The following is a 17,225-nucleotide window of genomic DNA, read 5'->3' as shown; positions in this document are numbered from 1 at the left end:
GGGGCTTGGTGATGGCATATGGTAGGTTCGAGATTTGCAAGCCTAATAGAAGGTATAGGGGTTCCCCACACCCCCTCAATAAGCCTTAACTAGCTAAACTTGGTGCATGGTCATTCCTGAAGATAAAGACGTTGTGTGTGTCTGTGTGCAAGTGTGTGTCTGCGTAAGTTCCCCCTCGAAGGTGTAAACAGGCACTTGGCGTTTGCAACTCCGAGTTTCTGTCACGGGCTGGCTGCACCTTGAGGCGCTCAGGTGATTCCTCCTCACTTTTTTTTAAATTTTTTTACTCCAGGTGGAGGAAGGGAGGGTCACGGCAGAAGAGAAGAGGCGTCTCCTCTGATCTGCCAACTCCCGAGATTGCCTTTTGTTTTGATTACTGGCTTGTAGACCGCTTCGGGTGCCATCGCGAGACCTGGGGTGTGTGTATGTGTGCGTGCTGTATATAAATCGGAAAGAGAGCAAGGCAGAGAAATAGCTCTCTTGGAGTTATATCATCCAGGCGTGCATTTATTTACATTTACCTGGAAAGGCGGCGCTTCTTTTTGTTTTGTTTTTTCGCCCTGGATCAATCGCTACAGTGACCATTGAGGTCCTGCTGTACATATGTTAGTGTGTATCCCAAAGCCATCAATACTCTGGCCCTCAACTTTTCATTTCATTTACTTCTGTCTCTCAGCAGATGGGCCACACCATTTTGCTTTCTCATGCACTTCTCCTGGTTTGCCAAGGAACTGAATGCTTGATGGTCACCACTTCAAGGTCTGGACATTACTTCCTTAAAGTTTTCACTTGTGAAATCCTGACGGATTGATTGCTATCACTCCATCATCATGTCCGAATAATAATAGTAATAATAATAATAATAGATATCCAACAAAGTCATACTTAGAGTAGACCCACTGAAATCAACCGACTTAAGTTACATTGAGTATAGCTAACGTTGGATATCACCCAGTGATAATATCCTGGCGCTCTAGGCAACTTTTAAATTTAGCGTTTCTATATCCTTCAAGGCATGTTGGTAGAAAATACACTTTTTTTACCCCAGCTGTATGTTTGGGGGTTTTTTTTATTAAAAAAAACATTTATTCGTCCGTGGTTCTTTGGTTTAAATTTTGGGACTGTTTAAACTCTGAAAGGGAACTAGGGGTGGTAACAAATATGCCGGCCTATAAAGGAAATATTGGATCGTAAAAGAACTCAGTAACAATGCATTCCACGGACATACTTAATTTATTGGAAGCCGCCCAGAGTGGCTGGGGTAACGCAGTCAGATGGGCGGCATATAAATAATAATAATAATAATTAATTAATTAAATAAATAAATAATAATATGTCAAATGCCGTTCATACCTAAAATTCTCCCTAGAAAGTTCTTTTACGGACATTTTTACTTGCCGAGAAGTTGGCACCGAAAACAGAGAGGCTCTCTTCTCACTATCAAAATAATCAGAATAAAACATTAGGCTTGGCCTGTCAGAAAGAGATCTGATTTGGCCCTAGAGAAAGAAGGGTGCCGGAGAGCGGCGCTCCGAGGCCTTGGGACTCAGGCAAGCACGCTTTTCCTGGGGCTGATCGCATCGCACCGTCTGCATCAAACACGGTGGAGCTCAAAGCTGTCCATGAGAGATTGATATAGATTTTCGAGGAACCCTCCCATTTTGTTTTAGTCTGAGAATCTGTGCTCTTGTTCAACCTTTATGGGATTGTAATTGCCGAAATTGACCTTCAGGTGCCCCCTTTCCTCCTCCCTCTTTTTTTTTTTTTTTTGGTTAATACTGAGCTTCGGTAACTTTAATCCACTCCTTTGTCAAACAGAACTCACCTGGCGTTTACACTGGAGCTATCTGAGTAGGGAGGAAGCTTAGGACAGGAAATTCCACGCTATGTCACACCAGCCCTGTCGTTTGCGCCAGGACGGGAATATAACTAGGATTCCCCTTTCGTTCCCTTCATTTTTTTCTAAAATGATGAACTTCTCATATTCGTGGATCTATTTGCATGTGAATGAAGGCATTCCCCCCCGCTGTATATTTCTGCAGTGGTTCCTGGGGCAGGTTCCCGTGCCTTAAGCTCAGCTCCTCTAGATTGGAGGCTGTGATGTCCTCGTATGGTGAAGGCGACTTGGTGCGGAAGCCATGGAAGATCCAGCGAGATGTTCTCCAGCCAGAGGCCCGTTCGGTTCAGGTGGTGGTGGTTATAGGGGTGGGGGAGAGGGTCTAGTGCAGGAGGCCTCTGCGGTGGGATCCCTGCGTCAAAAAAAAAGTGGCGGAGCTCTTGGGTTAGCCAGAGGTGAAGGTGAAGATCATTAGAGGGTGTTTTTTTAGGGTTGGCTGGCTGTGGCTCTTTTGGCTGGCTTTGGGTGATCGTGCCCAGAGGGCGGAGTTGCTGCGATTTCCTACCTCTCAGCGGAGAACCTGCCCTCTCGACTCCACGGCAGAAGGACCGGACCTTCTGGGAAGGAAAACAGCTGGACGAAGGATCTCAGCGAGCCATCCTGGCAGCAGCAGCAGCAGCAGCAGCAGGGTAGGTGAAGTTCAAGCCAGCCAGCCCCCATTCCGCCTTCTCCCTAAGGGGGGTGAGGGGTTCAGGAAAAGAGAGATGGGAAAGCTTCTGTCTATATCCATTCTTCGGCCTTCACCCGGGAAAAATAAATAAATCAAATATTATGAATTCTCCCTCCCTATCTACCTCCATTTCGATCTGTAAATTTGGACGGGCCAAGAATTGGATCGTCTTTTCTACACCGCACAATCCCCCACAGTAGCAACCCCCCTTCTCTATTCTTTCTTCTTCGGTTTTATTTATTTGTTATTTTAAGAGTCATGACCTGGGTAAAATGTATCCTGCTTTCTTCCATTGAACACTGTAGACCTTTGACAACTGGCGATGAGAAGGAAGACTTTGCCTGCTTTTCAAAGGGGGAGACTCGAGCGACAAAGAGCCAAGGTGACGAAAAGCCAAGACGATTGCGCCGCTGAGAGAGCCTTTGTTTGCCTTTTGAAGCGGGTGGGAAGAATTACCTGCGGCGGAAAGGAAGAAGGAGCCCAAGGAATTCGACCTGCTTGGCCGCCGCCGCCGCCGCCTTCTTCCTTCGGCCCTTTTCGAACTGGTGAGTGCACCTTTGCTCTCTCCTAAACTTCACAGAGCGCTGTTTATATTTCTTTTGGGGTTGCTTGTTGTTTTAATTGCCAGTTTCTCTTTCTTTCATTCATTTGTCTAAACACAGATTCACGATTTAGAAAGAATAGGGTTTTTTTAAAAGGAGTTTTTTGCAATTTCTATCTCCCCGCCCCCACCTTTTTGCTTTAATTTTAATGCGCTACCGTGCTCAGGTGTCACATGTGCCTAAATAATTGTGGGTTTCCTAAATACATATGGATAGGACCCAGCCAAACTTAAGAACCCTTTAAGGCCCATTGATCGCTCCAGCATGAATGCTTCCGCCTCCCATTGAAAACAATGAGATATTAAGTTCCTACATTTGGTTTGAAAGCGCCTGTGGTCTCTCTCTCTCTTTCTCGCTCTCTGTATACATATATATATATATATCTGTGTGTATCTATCTATGCAGATAATTTTATTATTATTATTTTAATGAGGTTTTCTCAAGAGGCTTCCTTGTCTGCACCGCTTTCATTATGCAAAACGCTTTACTATCAGTGCAATCCTATGCAGATTAACTCATAAATAAATTGAACTACAACAGTCGCTCTCCTTAGGAAGCGTGCTCAGAATTGTCCAGTGGCTCCCTATTTCATATTTAAGATAAAAAAAAAGGTGTCGCCAGCAACAGAAAGGAAAAGCGATTTATGTAAGGGTTGAAAAAAAAAGGGGGATTATTATTCCTGGATATTGTACTGAGATGAGAAATTAACTGGAGTACTACAAGATAAACTTTTGAAACAGCTCTGGTGTCAGATTTCGGCGTGCTCCTCTTTAAGTGCTTCCATGCAGTTTCAGGACTTATTTGTGCTAGAAACTTTTCAGTCTTCCACACGAGCCCAATCCAGCCAAAGTGAAGCATCCCGAAATCGTTTGGCTGTCGGTTCGGGAGACTCGTTCGCGTGTTTTCAATTCTTTCCCAAGCGAAATCACTGAGCTTTAAGCTTAATTTTAGCTGGATCGCCCATAAGTCGATGGAGTGAACGTCCAGTAAAGGCTGCCATTCCAAGTCTTGTGTATTTAACTCCTAGAAACAGATATGAGACTTCTGCGTCTCTCGTACTGGAAGGAACGAAGGAACGCTTGAGACGCAGTTTTCCTACGCATGCTTATTTAAGAACAGGATCCATTTAGGAATGGGCCTAAGGCTGAAATCTTACGCACACTTTCCTGGGCATAAGTCCCGCTAGACATGATGGAGATTTCAAGCTTCCATGTTAAAGAATTGCAGTGGGCGAGATATCTGTATTTGCCTACATTTCGTTCAGTGAGGCGTACTCCCACATAAATTGGTACAACATTTCAGCCTTAACTGGGTGTGGATCGTGAAATCCACTTAACTTTTGATCCCCTCCCAGGTTTTATCTTTTTAAAAATAGTGATGTGATGCGTCTATGCTGGACTGTTATGTTCAGTGCTGGCTTTTTTTGGGGGGGGAAGCGTTTTTCTTTTCTTTTTAAATCTTCTTAATGGTTAAAGTTGACCCGCTGGGAAGGGGGAACAGAAGAACAATGCAGCGTGCGCCACACTGTAAATTATCTTTCCCCCCTAATTCCCCTGTTCCTGTAATTTGTAATCTCAAGAAAATAATTAATTGTTAATACACCAATTTGAGTTACCCAAACGCAGGGAAGATAAAAACACCTGCTGAACGCAATCAGAGCCAACGGTAATGAAGTACTGAGAGGTTTATCTCCCCTTGCAGGAAATGGAAAGGGGGTGAAGTTCATTCTCCCTCCCTCCAAAGGCAATTTATATACAATGAAATTAGTAGTCAGGAGAGAGAATGGATCTACCGGTGACAGTTTTTAAGAAACCTGCCTATGGGATAAATGGGTCAATTTAGATTTTGAAGCGACTAAGAAAGAAAGAAAGAAAGAAAGAAAGAAAGAAAGAAAGAGAGTCTGAAATGCTGCTTTGGTTACTTATTTTTTCTCCATGGATACGGCACCGTTTCACCTTCCGTCTCTGTCGTGCAATGCTTGCTTACAGCTGATTGACAGAAATAGTCCCTAAGTTTAGGGAGATGAACTGGAGGTTGCTCTGGTTTGAGGAACGCGTGGAATGTGGGCATATGGGCAACGTTAAGGTTTATTAAGTGTGTTTATGCAATAGGATTTATGCCTCTGCTGTTCTTTAAACTGCAGGGCGAGGGCGCTCTTGCCAAGCGCAAGAAACCAAGAGCTCAGTGTTCCCTCCTCTGGCACACATGTTCGAATTTCAGGTGCCTAGAAAATTTGACTGCCATATAGATACATAAGCTTCACCTTCTGTGTGTGTGAGTGCATGGGTGGGTGGATGGCTGGATAGATAGATAGATAGAAAGGTAGACACTGATTCGGATCTCTCAGTGCTACTCTTCTAGTGGTAAATTTAAAAATTCTTTCCTCCCTTGTCATTACTGCAAAGGGGAATCTAATTCAGGCCATCTGCCCCGGCCCCAGGCTCCATAGCTTATGGTGTGGAAGGAAAGAACATTAAAGCCCATGGAAATCTCTTCCCCCACCCGAATGTACTGAAGCCAAGAGCTGGGGAGATTCGCCTCTCACCTTCAATTGACAGTCTTGCCTACATGCTATACTTTTAAAGCACATTCGAAGCACCTTTCCCCCTCAAAGAATTCTGGGCACTGTAGTTTCTTGAAGGTTGTCGGGAACTGTAAGTCTGTGAGAGGGGAGCTACAGTTCCCAGGATTCTCCGAGGGCAAGGACGTGCTTCAGATGTGCCTTAAAGGTACAGTGTGGGTGTCGCTGAGCTCAGGCGCGACACTTCGTGGCAAACCACCATCGGGCACGTCGACAGCAGCGGACAGAGGCTCTTACACTGAGAAGCACCGGCATCTAAGCAAGCCCGGTACCCTGCTACTGTCGCCGCCGCCGCCGCCGCTTGTTGATGCTGTTTTTGTTTATCCCCAACCACTTCGGCTTCACCGCGGATCACCCTGTAAGACAGTTTGGGCCTCTGTGCCCTCCCACAGCAAAGGCGATCTAAAGCTTTGTGGGAGGTTTGTGTGGCGTTTCCATGACAACAACGTGAGAACAGGTTACACAAACTCAGCCGCCGCCGCCACCACCTTCCGGTGGGGAGCAAAGAGCAACCAACCAGAGGCGGGGAGGGAAAGCAATAATGATTTTTTTAAAAAAAAAAAGTTACTGTAATTTATCGCACGGTGCAAATCAATTCACATCCCCTAATTTTAGTTTAAGCTGCTTTCCAAAGCACCGATCACCACTAGTAACCTATTGCAAATATTATGGGAGAAGATTGCCTCCCTATACATATATATCGAGAGAGAGAGAGCGGTAGTTTTCTGGACGTGTTCAAATAAGGCACATTTCTACCACAGCTCTTAGATGCGTTTCTCGATTGTCTCGAATCTGGTTTTTAATTGGCATTCCACCCCAGTTTGGAACAGATTTCCTTGGAAGGAAGTCTCAATAAACGAGTTTCTTTCAGTTGCAAGCCATGGGCACCACCAGGCCAAAGTTAACTTCTTCTTTTTTTAAGTCCACTTTATTTCAGAGAGGGTAGGGATCGCTTCCTTAACTTGCTTAACTTTTTGCGGATCCTTCCGATGACTTGGGCACGAGTCAAACTGACCTTAGTTGGCTTTCATTCAGACGTTTAAAGATGGCGGTGTATGAGGATTTAAAAGTTTTATGTTCTTTGCTTTATCTTCATATATATTATGTAGGCTACAGAAAGCCACGAGTTAAACGCCAAAAAGCATTTTCTATATTATTCTGTTATGCCAGAACCATCTCAGGTTGACCCATATGATTCTAGCCAACCTAAGCTGACTCCTTGAAGCCAAGGGCGATTTTGGTCGGCGCGAAGAAGGAAGCAGGCGAGCCTGTGGGGCGCGCACACGTGTGGGAGAAGGGCCCGTCTTCTCCAACCTCGTGGGAAGCGCTTGAATGTTTCGGATCTGTTCTTGGCAGAAATCTCGATTTCTCTCAGTTTTTTGCGAATTAGGATTTCAGTGTTGTTGTTGTTTTAAAAATAGATTAGTTCAGATACTTTCGAGGTTCTCTAGCTTCCCTTATAATCTCAAGAGGTAGGCAGAGGGAAAGGAGGGTTATACTTCTGACTTTCTTTGAGGAGTCACTTTCCCTTCTCAGGGTTGATCGAGCAGAAATAATTTCAGATTGTTGGATTGATCATATGGGATGGGAGAGTGGCGTGCAGGGCTAGCGGAGAGGAGGAGGGTCACAGTCCGAGAGAACCCTTCAGAAATCACTAAGGTTTTCAGACAGGCAGTATAAGAAGCAACGAGGGGGGGAATGTACTTATTTATATGGGTGTTGTTTCTTTTGAAAAATCGCAGCTCTATATAATGAAAGAGTTTTGCATTCCACAAGAGGCTGCGATAATCTTGTTTAAAGTGGGTGAGGGTGGGAACCACGATAAAGGCCCCTAAATGTTCTTTTGGGAGAGAGGGAAAATGTATATATATACTAGAAGAGAATTTCTTCTCCTTTTGGCATCCTTAGGCTCAATATATCTAAAAACGTGGGGGCAGCGAGGATTTGTATGATAATTATAAGGAAGCGAGTTTACTGCAAGGTTGGTGTCCATTTCAAGAAGCTATCACCCAATTCCAATGTTTACATTTTAAAGAGAGAGAGAGAGAGAGTGAGACAGAGTGAGACAGAGAGAAAGAAACCGTGTTATTAAGGCTGATGCTTCTTCCAAGATGCATTTTTTTCGCCGTCGTGTTGGAAAAAAATACTCCCCATTTGTTTTACTACTGTAAAAGTTTTGCAATTGGGAGTGGTGGGTGGTGGCAATAAAACTAAACCCACACTCCCACGGCGGGCGTTTTCCCTCTTCTAATAGAAGAAAATTCCATCCAGGTTAAAATGGAAGCATTTAAATTATTTTATTTTTCGCCGATTAAAATCTGTGGCTTTCAAATCCTAATAATTACCTACAGAGTAGTTCGGAGTCTTGGTTGGCAGGAAGAGGGGGGTGGGATCGATTGTGTCCCCATGAATAGAACAAGCGCTGGCTACTCTGCTATCGATTGGTGTGTTTATTTGCGCCCGGTTTTTAAGTATTTATGTACAGATTTTCGGTCTTCTTTTCTTTTTTCTTTTGCCTTGATCTTATCTTAGCGGCTTGGTGCTGAGCAAAAGGCGGAAGGGATGCAGGTCCTTCTTAACAGCGCACCTGATTGTGGATTATTATATATCTAACAATCAACTCATACATGCTCTCTTCACGTTGCAATAAATTAAGAAATCGTTTAGATTTCGCGTTTTTGCTCTCCGTTTTCTTTATGTTATAATAATATACTTTATTTTGCGAAAAGTTTGAAAACTTTGAGAAATTATACACATACATACACATTATACACATTTTATCTCTCTCTCTCTCTCTCTCTCTCTCTCACACACACACACACACACACACGAGAGAAAGAGTGAGAGCGGGAGATATTACATAGGAGAATCGAGTAGTACCCTTAGTAAACACACATAATATCAGAGGTTGATTGGAAGGGATTTGAGCCCAGCGCTTCCTGAACAGCAGTGGCTCAAATTTCCGTCCTGCATCCCGAATTTTAACTGGGCTCGGAATCTGACTGCGCGTTTGTTCCTTATAAAATCCCTCTCAGCGCTCCCTCCCGAAGGTTTCCAAAAGCTTTGGCCAGCAAGAACCTTTCGGAAATGCATGATTCTCTATAGTAGCACCGCACCGCGGATTCGTTTCATTTCCGCTGGTTTGAGTAAATGGGCGTCAGGATAGCGGCCTTACGGCGATCTGCCTTTCTTAATTGAAACCACAATATTTTATCTCACTGTGACGGGCGATATGTGACCTGTCCCTGCTAAACCACGAAGGTGAAAGGACACATTTGGCCAGAATTATAAACTCCCCCGGGCTTTTGAGAATCGTTGGAAGCGCTTTTGTATGAAGTTCGTCCGTTAAAACCCCCGAACCCTTCATTAGCAGGCCGGCCATCCCAATCCTACTCTCATCGATCTAGAAGTGTGATGAGTCTTGCAGGCACCTTAAAATTTATTATGCCACAATAAATTGGTGAAGTTTTGAAGGCTGCCGGCAAGATTCTTTGCAGTTTTGGCTGCAACTGATTAGTGGGGCAACTTTTCTGGTTGTTGAGTTTTCTGCCCATGTGCCAGAATCGAGAGGAAATTCTGACTTTCTAAAATCAATATTGCTTTCTTCATAAATTCGTCCATTTTTTTGGGGGGGGGAGCGGAGTCCAGCTCCCGCTTCAGATAAAATTCCTGTAGAATAGAAATGCCGGTTGATCGGTGCATTTATTTATTTACCCAAGGAATCCCCTCCTCATTTTTCTACTTCAGCCTCTCCAACCCAACTGTTGGAAAATAGAGTCATTCCGGGCCGTTTGTTTATGATCCTGCCGAGCTGTCAAAAGCTATATTTAAAAGGTACTGTTTGTCCGTAGGTCAGTTCTGTTGGAGCCACTGGGGCAGATTTCCAAGAAATCCCAAACAACGGCATCTTGAGGTTAAACCCCACTGACATCCATGTGCCTTACTTCTGAGTAAACCGCGTCAGCACTGGCCTGCGGATTTATTTGGCATCAGAGAGCTAGACACCCGACCCTTAAACATTTACCTGGGAAGTTATTCCCTTGTTTTTGAATGCAACTTTGAGAGTCTAATGAGTTAAGGATCATTTTCCCCTGGTCTCACGTTAAGCCTGTGAACTCTGCACTTCAGTTTCTTGGAAGGAACCTGTGGATCTTACTTCCAGATAAACTGCGTTTAGGACTGAGGTGTCAGAAATATTATTATAGTTATTGTTGTTATTAGAACATCCGTTCTTTTACAAGTTGTAGAAGCTAGATACCAGCGCACCAGACACAGATTTGAGGACGGTCTATGCTTGGATCCTACGGCGCTAAGTCTTTCCTGTGAATGAACTAGAAAACACTCGACAGGTCGTGAATAATCGTTTTAATGAGTGTGTAAAGCGTGCGACGGGGTGCACGGAGCTGTCGGGTTAAACAAACAACTTGTACCCTGACGAAATCCGATTGTTAAAGTGCAAAGTGGTGTCAGTCCAATTTTCATCCTAGCCCTAAAAACCACAGATCTAACTCGCGGGAGTCCAAATTTTCCCCATTAAAGAAAAATAACAATATTTTCCGAGCGCAAGTGTGATCTTCTTGAACGTTACTGAAGACCAAAAGAAAGCATCAATTGCAAGCCAAACAGGTATCTTAAGTATTTTTTAATGGGTTTCCTTCTCTTAGGGTGTGGACCCTGAACACATTTTGTTGGAAGAAAGTGCTATTAATTTTATGGACACTAACTCCCCATCAAATGTAAATGTGTTTGAAATCGAGGTGGAAGGGTTTTGTTTTTTTAATACCCGAAGCCTTATCTTAAACAGATTTACGTGGAATACAAACATCATTGAAAGTAAGTTTCACTGAAATAATTAGAGCTAGGATGCGTAAATATGTTGACTTGTTTTTTTAATACGTTCATGCTATATTTTAAAGCACAGACTCAGTGTTCCCCAAAGCGCTTGTTTGCAATCCGTTAGCCACTTTCCTGGGAGTAAGGCCCATTGGACTCAACGGGACTTACTTCTGAGTAGACACTTCCAGTATTCCTCTGTCAGGCTGCTTCTTTACATAGGAATGAACTGTAGCTGAACAGGGGGACTCCCTTTTGAATATATAGGAATGATGTTGCCCTGTGTAAGTAAAGTCATTTTGGAAATAGTTGTGTGTATTTTCACACAAAACAGTATGGCGTAATCCGCCTCCCATCTTTTTTTTTTAATGTTAATGAGGGACACCTTAAAGCTCGAGTTCCTATGGATCTCTGTAGCGCCTGCGTGCTTCGTTTTCGTCCCGATCCAAAGTTGCATCGAGTCCCATTTCTCGTGCGCTGCGCATGGAAGGCGCCAGTCAGAAAGACCATTTTCTTCCCAACGAAGAAAATGTGTGCCCACAACACAACTGAAAGAAAATAGAACTTGAAAGGTGTTTAAGGAAATGGCTTGGGAATCAGGCGTTGTCCTTCGATTTCTTCTGATTCCAGAGCTATTTCCTGTTGGCATCGAGCATCTGACGGATACGACACTTCTTACTCGCTGGGAAGAGGCCTGTAATGCATCACGTGAGGCTTGTAGTAGGTAAAGAAAATAGATGGAGGCCCTCCCCCTCCCCGCCACGTATCAAAACAGCCGGATGCAAGTCTAGAAATGGGCTGAAACATGATGGGGGAGGGGAGTAACAATGTTTTCCTAGCATGCAGTTCCAAGCAGGTCTTCTCAGAAGTAAGGACCATTGATTTCAATGGCACTTACGTCCAAGAATACAATTCAGGGTGGGAAAGAAACGGCCTCTGATCCCAAAGTTGCCGTTACTCCATTTCTTCCGTGTACGGGGTGTGCGAGGCGAGGTAGTGAGCCCACCTCCGCACCAAGCCTTCTGCAAAACGCCAAGATACCAATGAAATCGGCAGTAGCCGCATCCACAATAAGGTTAAGAATCCGGCTCAGGAGCGCGCGCTGAAGTCTCATAGAAACAAATTGGGGCATGATTCCAGCATGGTAGTTTCCAGAGTGTTGCTAGCAGGGGTGCCAACTTGAATGAAATATGGGGGGTGGGGGAGGGCAGGTAAGCCCCGCCCAGCATAATAGATCACATGACATGGTGCACACACACCATTTGAATGGCAATGCCCATAGTTCCAGGTACAGATAGGTAGCCGTGTTGGTCTGCCATAGTCAAAACAAAAAAAATTCCTTCCAGTAGCACCTTAAAGACCAATGCCCATAAGTTTTTGTTGGGGGGGGGAGGACTTTTGTTGGGGGTGGCAGATTGGTCAGTTAGTTAAATATTTCTATTGTTTTACTTGATGGAGGGGCAGCTGCCCCTTGTCCCCTCTTGGCTACGCCCATGGCAATGCCCCTCAACTTCGCGGGGGTCCAGTCCCCTCAAATATTTTATTGCGGAGCGGAAGCCTCCACGGCCCCTAGGAGTTGGCTCCTATGGTTGCTAGACTAGGCGGCCTTGAGTTCGAACCGGACCTAAGCCCTGAATCTTTGCACGATCGAAGAGCAATCAACATCTTTCGGTCTAAACGGGAAAAAATGGGGAAGACTATGCACGCCCCCCCCCCCGAGTTTCCTTGAAAAGGGCGAGTTAAAATTACAAAAAATAGATAAATCCGTTTGAAGTGGATTTTTTTTTCTTTTGGGGGGACAGAGGGGGTGTTTACTGGCTATAGAGAAAATAATTTTAAAGACCCATGCATGGAGGGGGGGGCGGGATGGATGCACCAATGGGAAGTCTTATAGGTTTCAGATGTGAATCTGACGCGCAAGACTATCTGGAACGGGGCCCATATACTTAGACCTGGGTGGGCAATACGTGAGCTGCTTACGGAACGGTGCAGGAGGGAACAAATCCTGCACAACTGGATCCCTCCAATTTTCACGCCCCCAAGAACTTCCAGAACTTCCAAGTGTCAGCCTAAGGAGATTATCTTGGAAGGAAAGAAGCAACGCTCAAAGAGCGACTGTTTATTAGGTAGCCGCCTAAGTCGCAAGCAGCTATCCACTTCCCTGTGAATAAGCCCTATTGACCTCAATGGGACTTACTTCTAAATAAACGTGCATGGGATTGCTCTGTAAAGCTGAAAGGTATGCAGGAGGGCCGTGGAGGAGAGAAAGCCAGTGCTGGATTCAGCATAGATCCCTAAATCCACACTAGGATGAGCAGTCCTTGGATCCGAGTCTCTCCCTGGATAATGATAATGATGATGATTCAGTGGGGCTTACTTCCAAGTAACGGGGTATAGGATTTCAACCTCAGTATTCACCAGGTTCGTAATTCTCAAAGGGGCATTAATTTTATTTCACTGCCAGCATTTTGCCTTAGGGTCTACGATTGGGAAAGCAGGTCGTTTGGTTCGCCGGAAAACCAAAGTTGATTTCTGTCTGCTGCTCTCATGAAACGCCTAAACAAACAAACAGCAGCCCCCTCGAGATTTCTGTTTTGTTTTGCCTTCCTCCCTCTCGCAACAATAGCGCGCCTTTCCACTGAGCTCCTATGGATTTCAAGAGAACTTCCCCCCACAGGGGTGCTGGCTGGGCCCCGGCTTCCTAATAGAACAGTGTAAATACTCCAAGATTGCATCTGGATCCCCCTCCCCCCCTCTCTTCCCTGTTTCCATTTAAGGAAAGGAAGGCAACGCGGGTAACCATCTTCCCTGTTTCCATACGCGATTATGACTCTACCTCATCACAAAGGAGTCTGTCTGCGATCCGTTGTTGTTGTTTTTTTTAAATGTTTCAGGAAGCGGCGATCTTGTCCCAGCTTAAGTCCATGTTAAAAAATGTTTAAAACCCGAACACCTCTAACGCCCCGAGGAGTTCCTCCAAGAATTGCCCCAGAAGTCAATGCTTCACATCTTTAAACGAAAGTACGCCTGGGCTGAACTCGGCGGTCCTCTGATTCGCACGTGAGAGTTGAAATCCCAGCATAGGAGCCAACTCCTAGAGGCCGAGGTCCCTTCGCCCCTCCCCCAATAAAATGTTTGAGGGGGCTATGCCCCCCAAAGTTTATGGTCAATGCCATTCAAATGGTGTGCTTCCGCCGTGTCTTGTGATCGATTATGCGGGGTGGGGCTTACTTGCCCCCCCAATATTTTATTCAGGTTGGCACCCCTGTATCCCGTCATCGCAACCGTCTAAATTCAGCTCGTCTAAATGCGTGTTCTGTAACTGGCCAGCAAACCCGCATCTCAGTTCGCAACATCTGCCGGATGTACCGGCTCCGTGCTTTCTTCTGAGGCAAGAGGTTGTGAGGGTGAGGGTCCCTTGGACCGGTGTCTCGGCAAGGATACTGGATACAGCCTCCCCTTCCCGCAAAAATCTTTGTTTTTGTTTTAAAGAAAAAAGAGCAGAAGTTGTGTCCCCGCTATTTTTGGGTTTTCAATGGATAGCCCCCCGCGAAACCCCCGTCTAAAAAAAAGCAAAAAGCGAAGAGGGTGAAAATTGTAGGTGTAACTTCAACGAGGTCCGCTGAAAACGCCGGGAAACGGAGCTGCGTTGGAGGTGGGAGATTAGCCCGTGGGGCCTTTGAGACACATCTGAGGCACGGCGGTGCTTAAAGGAATGTCCAAATCGGCAGAAGAGTGTAAAACCTCAGAGGTTAAGAACATAAGCTCTTTGCCCCTTGACAACAAAAGCATCAACGTCTCCCGCACCCCGCTCCCTCCCTCCCCTCTTTCCTGCAAACACCAAAAAAGACCCCAGAGGCTCGGATCCTTCTTAGCTCTTCGGTATTTAGCCTCTTGACGTAAGTGGGACGGGCAGCAGGATTCAAAACTTGGCTGAAGGAGACCTTTAGAGCGATTCGAGTTGCACTGAAGTCAACTGCGCCTTCGCTGGGCTTGAAATCAGTTCATTCGGTCTAAAGTGGTTGATGGGTAATAGATTCCCATAATCATTAGCTTAAAATGTTCCACCGCACGGGACGGCCGATCTGACTGGCTCTCTCGCCATATATGTGTGTGTGTGTGTGTGTGTGTGTGTGTGTGTGAGAGAGAGAGAGAGAGAGAGAGAGAGAGAGAGAGAGAGAGAGAGTCGTTCAACACGTGAGAATAAGAGCGCCTCTTTCGAAAGCGTCATTCCCATTTTTCCAAATAATGCTTAAGTTTGCCATTCTCCTCGAATTTACCTGGGAACAAGCCCCATTGAACTCCGGTGGGACTTTCTTTTGAGGAGATTGGTCTTTTTTTTTTTAGCCTTTGCTTTGAATGGGATGAAAAGGGTCCAATGGGTTAGGTGAGGGCGCTTTTAGAAGGGATGCTTCAGAAAGCTTTTTAATACGCACCGGGAAATATTCTTCAAATAGGACTGGAAAAGAATAGGAGGACCATTTGGAAAATGAGTTCCGGTATCAACCAAAGTTTGCTAGTCTGATTCTGCTTCCGAAAAGTGCTGCTTGCGGAACAATGCTATGTATGTCCGCTCAGAAATAAATTCTGTGGAATTCAACGGGGAGGCCTGAATTCCACAGGTAAATGTGTTTAGGGCTGCGGCATCATCTTATAAACTTCCACTCGGAGGCTCGCCAAAGTCCTAACCTGAGCATCTTTGGGGAACGTTGAGAGACATATTTGTACTAGTATTCGTTGGTCAGGTCTTCCAGGTAAAGGTGGGCCAATCTCAGTGAACTTGGTGAAATTTTATACTGTTTTCATGAGCGGAAGAGGTAGCAAGAATCATGGCTGAGCCTTCTGAAAATATTTTAAATAATAATATTCACCAATCCCAGTTTTCAGTATAAACTCTGAAATGGCCAGGATATATTTTCAATTCTAAAAACCCCCTGTGCTTTTTGTTTTTTTACAACTTTATTTCTCATTAAAACATTCGGAACATTATCTCGGATTGTAGTTTACCGGTACACTCAGTGCACTGTATGTACGCAAGTTGTTGTTTTTGTAAAGTGTCCTCGCAACGTGTTTATTTTTGTTCCCGATACTAGACTTGAATGTGATGTTTGAGTGCGAGAATCTTTTGTAAGCCGCTTTGAGGTATTTGTAATAAATAATCACACCAGTTACATCATTGGCCAATGTGCATGTCAATTCCAGGGGAGCCTGCCAGGATTGGCCAGTGTTCCCACCTTTTGTGTACCTGGTGACAAATATCTGTTTCCGACTTTATCAGTCGCACCTGTGACACAATGGACACGTCCATGTCTGAGTCTTAAATCCTTTTTACCTTAAATTGGTCTGTAAAACAAACGTAAGCCCCCACCGTAGCCACTCAGAGCGGTTTTTAAAACGGCTCTATTGCTTCCTTAGCCTACGTTAACACAATTCACACTAGTGAGGCAAAAATAGATTTGAGTGGAAGAACAACCAAATGGACTTTTGTGTCGGGTGTGAAAGCTCCCTTAAAAAGCCCGGGGCTTTCTAAAACCTAGCGAGGACGTTCGCACATGCGCCTGGGTGCATTTCTGCCGCCTTCCCTTTGGATCTCCATATATTCTGTTTCTCGGTCTCTACTTGGAAATTTATTGACTGATTTCCGGGAAGCGGCTCGTACCTTTCCTTTGTGAAAACAAAAACAAAAAAAAAAATCCTTCCAGTAGCACCTTAAAGACCAACTAAGTTAGTTCTTGGTATGAGCTTTCGTGTGCATGCACACTTCTTCAGATACACTGAAACTTTGTGGTTCATTCCACGATCTGCATCCACATTTCTTTAGAGGAAACAGCGCGCTCAGTAGACTAGACTCAGAGTAGGCGTGTGCGGCACTTTCGGCCCCTCCAGGAGTTGCGGAACTACAACTCCCATCATCCATGGGCATTAGCCAGTTTTGAGGGCTGATGGGAGTTGTAGTTCAGTAACATCTGGCAGACCAAAAGTTCCACCCGCCTGCTCTAGGGAATATTGCGAGGTGCCTGTTATTGGGATATGTCCTCTCTCCTCTTTTCAGGTACGCGGAGGAAGGAGCGACGGTGTCGATGAGCAAAAAGACTGATGATGACGCCCAAAGCAGAGGGACGTCAGGAAAAACGGGACTAAAGAAATGTATTTAGCAGGAGAAGGCAGGGGAAAAAAATTATTCCGAAGAGCGGGAAAGGCAAAAAGCAACAAACACAACGGACACAGATTTCTCCTGTTAGAAGGATCTTGAGAGCGAATATAAAAGAAAACATACAAACAGACAAGTGTTTTCCCTCTTCTTTAGGGCGGAGTTTTTGTTTCTCTCTCTCTTAGCTCCGTCAAGTGTTCAGATGAAAGTCTTAAAGGGGACTGATTCCTAGTTTGTTTGTCTATTGTATTTCTATCCCTCCTTTTCTCCCGGGAGCTCAAGGCGGCCTGCGTGGTTCTCCACCTCTTCATTTAATCCTCACAACACCCCTGTGGTGTAGGTCGGGCTGAGAGCACGTGACTGGCCCAAGGCATAGGCGTAGCCAGGGAGGTACGGGAGGCAGCTGCCCCAATAAACCAAGTAAATAAATGAAAATACTTAACTAACTGAACAACTGTGTCGCAGATATCTCGGTTCTGCTCCCCACAACA

At 45.1% G+C, this 17,225-nt stretch overlaps 1 protein-coding gene across 3 annotated transcripts in view; it reads left to right on the top strand.

The window, feature by feature from the left end:
• FOXG1 (forkhead box G1) overlaps positions 1–17,225 on the top strand; it is a 51,845-nt gene that overhangs the window by 5,791 nt on the left and 28,829 nt on the right. The window contains exons 1-2 of one of the 3 annotated variants that reach the window (XR_014565409.1): positions 2,194–2,535; positions 2,873–3,112. The exons of 1 other annotated variant lie outside the window; for it this stretch is intronic. The gene's annotated coding sequence lies outside the window, so the exon portion shown is untranslated. Of the gene's footprint in view, positions 1–2,193; positions 2,536–2,872; positions 3,113–17,225 lie in introns of those variants that run through there. One more of the 3 variants, XR_014565408.1, reaches the window with a different exon arrangement.

The sequence above is a fragment of the Podarcis gaigeae genome (genome assembly GCF_964106915.1).
Source record: "Podarcis gaigeae genome assembly, chromosome: 1".
Lineage (NCBI taxonomy): Eukaryota > Metazoa > Chordata > Lepidosauria > Squamata > Lacertidae > Podarcis > Podarcis gaigeae.
This window is presented reverse-complemented; position numbering and strand designations above follow the sequence as displayed.